General features: G+C 44.0%; 1 pseudogene; it reads right to left on the bottom strand.

Moving 5' to 3' along the window:
* Positions 1 to 7,160: 7,160 nt before the first annotated feature.
* Positions 7,161 to 8,147, bottom strand: LOC102754861 (annotated as a pseudogene).
* Between the last annotated feature and the right edge of the window lie 786 nt (positions 8,148 to 8,933).

An 8,933-nucleotide genomic window follows, 5' to 3' on the forward strand; every position in this document is an offset into this window, starting at 1 on the left:
GGTGCCTCTAACTCTTCCGCTTTTCTGGGTCTCCCTCCGTATCCAGATGCAGAGGAAGTGTTGAGTTACCAGGAAGGAAGTTTTAACCGAGTTGATTATACGTGTGATTGCTCATTTTAAAAGTGTCAGAAATGCATTTCCTGTTAATAGCACGGAGGGTGAAGCAGGGGAGTGAGCAGTGTTTACCGTATTTTATACTCTTTGAACTAATTTTTTAGTAATGGTGAGAGGCTGAAACAAATTAAAATGACATAGATCCAAACAAAAATATACACATTCATGAGACATAAACACATGAAATATTTTTTAGCTAGTTCTAAGTTGAACAGACTTAACAGCCACAACATTAGAGAGAAACAGCCTGGTAGGAAGATTTTTAAGAGCCAAATTAAATCCTTTAGTCCTGCAAAGCCCATTCAATTAATTTTCCCTCATGAGAATTCAAATGATCCCTTGTTCATACACTGTAACTGAGGGCTGGGAGAAGGGAAACTAGTGATCTCAGGGACTGAGTTATCAAGCTGAACATTTTCAAAAATGAGGCCTGGAGCTTACTTCCTTAGCTTGGTGAGATAGTTCTCTATTTTTCTCAGAGCATGCAGGGCCCAAAATATCACTGGCTGAAATGGAAAGTACAGTGTGTGTGTGTGTGGGGGGGGGAGGTGGACACTTACTGTGGGCAATTATTGCAGACAAAACAGGAGGTTTTTGGTTTCATGGGAAAATTAGGGAGCTGAGCACTGCCACACAATCAGATAGATAGTCACTGGAACATGGCTCCTGATTGTCATGAGAGTAAAGAACCCATGGAAAAGCCATCCTAAATAAATTTTCCCAAGCACACTCAGATTCTGAACCAGTGTTCTCTTTTCTCCATCCAAGCGTTCCTATACCAGAGTTCATCCTCAAACCTGGGTTATCATGGACTCCAGTGGAGCCCCAAGGAAAACAGGTAGGATGGCATTGGCCTCACAGGTATATAGTGAAAAGTTCTCTGAATCACTCTGACATCAAGATAAATGATTGATATGAGTTATCTCCTTTCACCTAGGGCCCCCCTCCCCCGGTTTCAGCTTTCCACAAATTATACTATAATAGTTGACATCAGCAATCCAACTATTACATTCAAAGGCTGTGTCCCCAATATTTAGAGGGAGCTTATTAGCACCCCAAAATATATTCCTATGTAGAAATGCTCCCTTAGGAGGCTGGCAGCTTGAGAAGCCTCAAAACAGGCCCTTTTGTTTGGTTCTGAAGGAGAGACCAAAGAGTCACACTGCAGGAGCTTGCCAGGATGTGCTTCAGACAGAGTTTGTGGGAGGGTTCACTGGGGTAGCTGGGCTGGATGGGAGTTTGTGGCGAGTAGGGCTGACCACAGAGGGACCATGAGCTTGGCCAGCTCTGTTCTCCAGACAAGTCAATAGATTCTGTTCCTCAACAGATTCTTTCCCCAGCTCAGTAACACCCAGGAGCCAAGTCCCAACCTGACACCACACACACACACACACAGACACACATGTGTTATCAAAGAAATGCTAGACTCTGGCTCTTGGGTCTCCTTGCCTCTGTAGGAACTACTCAGCTGAGTTGAATTATGCAAAGTTGTCTGTTCTATGACTTAACTTGCAAATACTTCAGGCTTTATTGGTGATTAGATAATAAAAGTACCCTGCTCTTCCCCAAATCCTAATATAGTCACTAAAATTTGACTACATGCAGTAAATGTTCCAAGGGAGAAACAATGGCCAGTGTCTCCTTCCTCTATGTGGATACCTCCTCCATGGAGAAGAATACTTTACTATTAGTGCCCCTTTTGTCTCCAAGTTTTTAGGCTAGAAGACCCCTAGAACTCATCATTATCCTGTTTTATCAATGTGTTTCTCTCTTTTCTTCTTTTTTTCTCTTCTGTGAATCTCCATGCATCTAGCACCATGTTTATACATCAAGTAGTTATACACTACACTGTATTTGGAAAAAAAACAATCAAATAGTCTGACCTTCTATATCATATGCAACTATCACAGGAACGAGAAGATAGAACAGATCTACACTAATAAAAGAGAAACATGCAAATTGGCGTCACTCTGCTACACCCACCAGCCAATCAGATGAGTGTGCAAATTAACCCAACAGAGATGGCGGTTAATTTGCATACACAGGCGCAGAGTGAAGAAGACAACTAGGACAGGAGGGAAGCAAGCGGGGCGGCAGAGACGGGAGGAAAGCAAGCGGGGCGGTGGAGGCGGGAGCTTCACTCCGACCACAGGAAGCCCTATTCTTGCAGGAATCTTCCTGCAACGGGCCTCTAGTTAGAAAATAAGAACACAGTAAGATGTGTCAATGGTCAATAAACATTAAGAATGAATTTTTTGCTATGAGAAAGGATCTTTGTTATGGCCTTCAGAGAGATTGTTTGTGGTCTAGCTGGAGAGAGAAGACACACAGATGAAAAAAATAAGATGTCAATGTGATAGGCCAAGTGGTTTAAGTACATAATATTTGTTATATACTACAGTGGTTTACTGAAGTAGGTCACTTTGGGTGTAATAAAATTTTTGAAATTATGCTAGAGGAGACCCAGGATTTAAGGCAATAGGGAAAGTCTTTAAGCCAAAAATGTGAACAAACAAAACAGTTTAAGAAATAGTGAATGGATCCATTTGCAGAAATGGAGGGTTTGTAAGAGACAGCAGTGCATGATAAGGGAAGACATGGAAAGATAGGCATGTGCTTCCCAAACTTATTTCATGTCCCAGCACATGTAAATAGTACCAACATTGGTATGGCACACTGGGTGCAATGAACTGCCCCCCCCCAATTCATATATTAAAATTTTAACCCCCAGTGTAGTGGTATAGTAAGTAGGGCCTTTGGAAAATAATTAGGTCATGAGGGTGGAGCCCTCATGAATGAGATTCATGTCTTCATAAAGGGACCTCAGAGAACTCCCTGCCCTCTTCCTGCCATTTGAGAGTACAGATATAGGTGTCTGCAATCTGGAAGAGGGCCTTCACTAGAACCTGACCTTGCCTGTACCCTGATCTCAAACTTCCAGTCTTCAGAACTATGAGAAATAAATTCCTGTTGTTTATATGACATTCAGTCTGTGGCACTTTGTTATAGCAGCTGAACTCACTATGACACTGAAGTAAAGTGAAGAGTCTCCTCAGAGCTCGAGATAATATCTGCATCCCCAAGGTCCCTGAACCCCTTTGGGGCACGCTGGTTGGGAAGCTGTGCTATTGGTTATTGCTCCTAGGTAGGGTAGCAATCTGACTCAGACATGTGTGTATCTCAGCTTGAAAAGCACTAGAATCCATCTTTTCATGTATTTTTTTAGTTCAGTCTCAGCTTATACAATGTGAGCAAAAATACTAAAAGGCATTTTAATTTACTCCCACAATTTAGTTGACCTTCGTGCCTTGCTTTGTTGTCTGGACATGAATGCCAATTTTTAGGAAGCTTTATGGCCTGTATCTGGTCTGATGAAAGAGAAGCATCCTGGTACTGTAGACTATCTAGCAATCATCAGACCTGAGTTTACTTCTGTTCATTCTCTGGGCCTAATATATATGCTAATTCATCTCTTTCTGCTTCCTAATCTACCAAAGGGATAACAACTACCCTACTTATCTCATAGGAAGTTGTCATAAGTCTTCAATTTTTAATGAAAAGTAAACTAATCTAACTATACTCTATGCCAGTTGTGTTGGATATGCTAGAGGACGTGCAATCCCAGTGTCACATACCAACACAACATTCAGAGGAGAAGAGGCATGTCAGCCTGTATGTTTCTTTTTCAGAGAAAGGAAAACTTTTGCAGAAGTCTTCTGGGTCCTCTCATATCTTTGCCCAAAAGTGGGACAATGCCCATCTATCTCTCAGCCAATTACTGGGAAGGGGAAAGAATTACATGAGTGGTTTGAGCTCATCGGGATCTTCCCTGTTGGGTTCCTGAATGGCAGAAAAGGATGGACACCAGAACAGAACGTCGTTGATATAGCAGAGTAAACACTTCACAACTTTCTGGAAAAATTTTCCTATAAATTGATTCATAAATATCCAAATTTCTTAGCATGACACAACAGACCGTTTATGATCTATTCCATAAGGTCTATCCTTAACTCTTAGCCTCACCTTCCAAATTGCTTCCATGTTTGAATTAAACTGATTTCTGTTCTCACACTGCTGTGCCCTCCACACCTCTGTGTCGCCACGTGCTTCTTCCTCTGCTCCATCTCTTCCCCTTACTCTCTTCTCTCCTCTCGCTCCCCCATTCCCTCCTCTCTCAGCCATTTGAGCAGCTCCTCTTGCCCTCACTTCGCATAACCTCCTCTGGGAGGGCTTTCTGGTTTAGGGAAGCACAGGGTTAGGGAAGCTTTCCTGCATTAGTCACCACCACCACCAAGAGCAAGCTCTTCCATAGCACTAGCTGTGTGCCTTACAATGTTCTGAGCACTTTCATACATTAATTTACTTAATCCTTGCAACATCCCAAAGAGAGGGGCACTGTTATGATGCCCATTTACAGATGATGAAAGTAAGGCACAAAGAAGTCCAGTGCTTGTCCCAGGTCCCACTGCTGGTAAGTGGCCATTGTCATAGCACTTCTCCCAGGGGAGACTAGCTGTTTATGAGGAGGCTTCCTCCTCTTCCAGCCTGTGAGCCCTGGGAGACAGTGACTGCTCTCTTCATCACCGAATTCCCCAAGGCCTAATGCGGTGTTTGCCACATACAAAGTGAGGGCCTCAATAACCATTTGTGAAAAGGATAGTTTGTATAGAATATCTCTCTTTTTTTTTTTTTTTTTTTAATTCTATAATCTCCAGGCCTAAGTTGGGTCATTGTCTCCTAATTCTATTCTATTATTTTGATGTTATGTGAGTTTTCTGCAATCAGCCCAAACCCAGGCATCCTTCCCTTCCCATCTAACCACCAAACCCAAAGCCCTGCCAGCCGCCTCCTCCTGAAACCTTAGAATAGGAAACTCGGAAGGAAAATGGTGTGCCGTGTGGAATGTGGGAAGAAACCCAGTTTGATTGGCATTGTAAGAAACTATGTAAGGAACAAAGACTGTACCACTAGCTTGTGATCAAGAACTCTCCCATATAATCGATACCCAGACTCATCCCTGGGACCCTGTTTTTAGAATGATTGGCAGACTATCAAGTATTTTTATCTGGCTACCCACTTACATAGCTACCTAATCACCTACCTGTCTCTATCTACCTCTTACACACATACCATGACCCTGACAAATAGGGAGTTTCCAAGTCAAAGATGGAATTCACTCATGGGATTTTTCCTGTTCAAGGGCATTGCAGAGGGTCCTAGGAGAGAGGGAGCCTTAGACCTCTTGAATGGAGCCTGCTCTCACAGCCTTGGTCCTGAGGCCCTGGGGCGACATCAGAATAGAATCTGCCTCTTAGGTCTTTATATGGAACATTGTTCTTCCCAAAGCCCTGGGTTCTTGGCTTAGAGTCTGACAGGAATCACATCCTACTGGAAGGGAGCCAAGAGGATTCCCTGCCTGCCTCTGCAAGTTCAGAACAAGGGCGCAGGAGTGTTGACTGGAGGTAGGTAGGGGCACGGGGTGCTGGCCCTGAGCCAAGCTCTTCCCTTGCGCCAGATGCAGTGAGGCCACAGCCTGCAGGGCTTTCTTTTGTGGCTTGGGGGACCTTGCCAGAGGCACCCAAGCCTCCTCGAAGGCTGTCCCACAGGGCCAGGGGAAGTGTGTGTGGAGGGGGGGGTGTCTCAGTGGGCTCTGAGGGAGGGCTGGACCTGTGCCTTGGGTCTAGGGATGTGCCCACCTTGCTCTGTACCTAGGAGGAATTTTTTTCTCCTCTGAAGCTGTAATACCCATTTCATGGGTCTTCTTTTAAAAAAAAATTATAGTTGACATACAATATTATATTAGTTTCCAGTAGAGATGGGCTAGAGTACATCTGTAGAGCTGGACTTCCTTTTTTAGATTAACAGCTCTATTTAGTATATATTACATACCATCCCCTTCTGTTTTTTTTTCTTCAAGGATATTTTTTCCATTTATTTTTTAAAAGAGGGTGGAAGGGAGAGGGAGAGACAGAGAGAAACACCGATGTGAGAGAGACACATCGATTGGTTACCTCCTGCAGACCCCTGACCAGAGCTGAGAGCCTGCAACCGAGGTACGTGTTCTTGACCGGAATTGAACCCAGAACCCTTCACTCTGCAGGCTGATGCTAAACCCATTGAGCCAAACTGCCTAGGGCCCCTTCAGTTTTAACCTTCACAGAGTTCTTTGATACACATACAGCAATCCTAATGTATTCCTCAGGGTATGCTGTGTTAATCACTAGAACAAAATTTCAGTGGTTTATATCTTTCTCATATCACAGTCCCAAGCTGGTTGGGTGGCGTGGCAAATGTTTTAAGCACTTATTCAGGATCCAGCTCCTTCCAACTAGTGGTTCAGCTCTCCCCGTGGGCCTTGAGTCCTCCAAGGTTGGCTGGGAAATGCAGCCTATCAGTGTGTCCAGAGGGAAACGAAAATAGTTCCGCAAAGCCATAGTATTATGTTTGCCACAACATATTAGAGATGATAGGGCTTTGATGAGCATGATAAAATTTAAGTGCCATTGTATATCTAATTTCATGCATTATGAATTATTTTTATCATGAGACACTTAAAATATGGCCTGTCAACTTTAGGCAGTCATTGACATTGTGCTTATATCTTGCTTCTGTGGTGGTTAGTAGGTTTTACAAAACCAGAAACTGGCAGTCCTCCCTGTTGACTACTCTAAACTCCTCTGCAATCATGCAGTTATTTCTTCACTTGCTGAGAAATTCTCTTCTAATCGGGCAAAGCAATAATCCAGAGAATACACATAAGAGAGCGGAGAGAAATAGTAGAAAGCTGAAGATAACACACTGTGAAGGCCAACCAAAACATTTTTTTTGGCTGGGTTCAGTGAACTTTATTGATTATGCATGTTAAGGTAGGGCTCCCTAAACCTCTCCCCTTCTTCAGGGGATCTGGGATGGAAACTGTGGAGATAGTTTCAAACTAGTGGATTCTCCCTCAGTGTGTTGGGGGATCAGTTTGGAGCAAGGAGACCCGCCCCTTCCCAGCAGCTGAGGGCTTCTCTTCTTGCTAAGGATGGGGGTCCAGTGGGCTCTTACTCCTTAGAGGCTACGTGGACCCTGAAGTCCACAACCCTGTTACTATAGTCAAATTCATTGTCATATCAGGAAATGAACTTGACAAAGGGGTCATTGAAGGCAATGCCAGCCCCAGCATTGAAGGTGGAGTGGATGTCCCTGTAAAGTCACAGGAGACAACTGGTCCTCAGTATAGCTCAGGATGCCCTTGGGGCCCTCTGATGCCTGCTTCACTACCTTCTTGATGTCATCATATTTGGCAGCTTTGTTTAGGCGGCAGGGTAGATCCATAACCCACACATTGGCGGTGGGGACATGGAAGGCAATGCCAGTGAGCTTCCCATTCAGCTCAGGGATGACCTTGCTCACAGCCTTGGCAGCACCAATAGAAGCAGAAATGATGTTCTGGGCAGCCCCTTGGTCATCATGCCACACCTTTCCAGAGGGGCTATCCATGGTCTTCTGGGTGGCAGTGATGGCATGGACTGTGGTCATGAGTCCCTCCATGATGCCAAAGTTAAAATGGATGACTTTGGCCAGGGGGCCAAGCAGTTGGTGGTGCACGAGACATTGCTGACAATCTTGAGGGAGTTGTCATGGTTCACACCCATCACAAACATGGGGGCACCCACAGAAGGGACAGAGATGATGACCCTCTTGGCTCCACCCTTCAAGTGACCCCAGCCTTGTCCATGGTAGTGAAGACACCGGTGGACTCCACAATATACTCAGCACCAGCATCACCCCATTTGATGTTGGCGGGATCTCGCTCCTGGAAGATGGAGATGGCCTTTCCTTTAATGACAAGTTTCCCGTTCTTGACCTTGACTGACGGTGCCTTTGAACTTGCCTTGAGTAGAATCATACTGGAACATATAGACTATGTAGTTGAAGTCAATGAAGGGGTCATTGATGGCGACAATATCCACTTTGCCAGAGTTAAAAGCAGCCCTGGTGACCTGGCACCTAATACAACCAAATCTGTTCACTCCAGCTTCCACCATCATGTCTCAGGGTTGCAGCTGGTGCTGCGCAGGAAGACAGGACTGTCTGAAGAACAAGATGCCCAGCCAAAATATTTTTTAAAATTCATACTTTTGGAGTGTTTTGTCGGTTTATTCTAACTACCCCCATCACTATTAAAGTTTATCATAATAAAAGTTTATTTTTAAAAACTTTAAAAATAAAACTATTTTTAATAAAAAGGCTTAAATATATCCTTAGCAGGGTGGAGGATTGGTGGAAGGCCTGGGTACTATAGTCATCTGGACACCAGGCTGTCAGAGGCTCTGTCATCTTCAAAATGTGGCTTTCTAGGTTGCGTCAGGCATCAACATCCAGTCAGAAGATGGGAGTGGGAGGAGATTTTGATGGACTGGGCCTGAAAGTGGTGAATGGCACTTCCACCAACATTACATTGGCCGGAACTCAGTCATGTAACCAAACCTACTGCAAGGGCCTGAGAATATCTCCTGCTGCAACTCAACAACTCTAACCTATGACAGAAGTGGGGAGAGTCATCAGCATTTGGTGAACAGCTTGTCATCTCTGTCACAGTGGAACTACCAGTTTCTCTATTCTTGAAACTTATATACAGTTTCTGGCTATGCCAAAATGAGATATACTAAGGGTGTTGCTTTTAATAAAAAAAGAGAGATCTTGCTTTAATATGAAAATGGGTAGGGAACCTTTTTTCTGCCAAGGGCCATTTGAATATTTATAACCTCGTTCTTAGGACATACAAAATTATCAACTTAAAAATTAGCCTGCTATAGTTGGTCAAACATTTA

The sequence above is a fragment of the Myotis davidii genome, unplaced genomic scaffold, assembly GCF_000327345.1.
Source record: "Myotis davidii unplaced genomic scaffold, ASM32734v1 scaffold125, whole genome shotgun sequence".
Lineage (NCBI taxonomy): Eukaryota > Metazoa > Chordata > Mammalia > Chiroptera > Vespertilionidae > Myotis > Myotis davidii.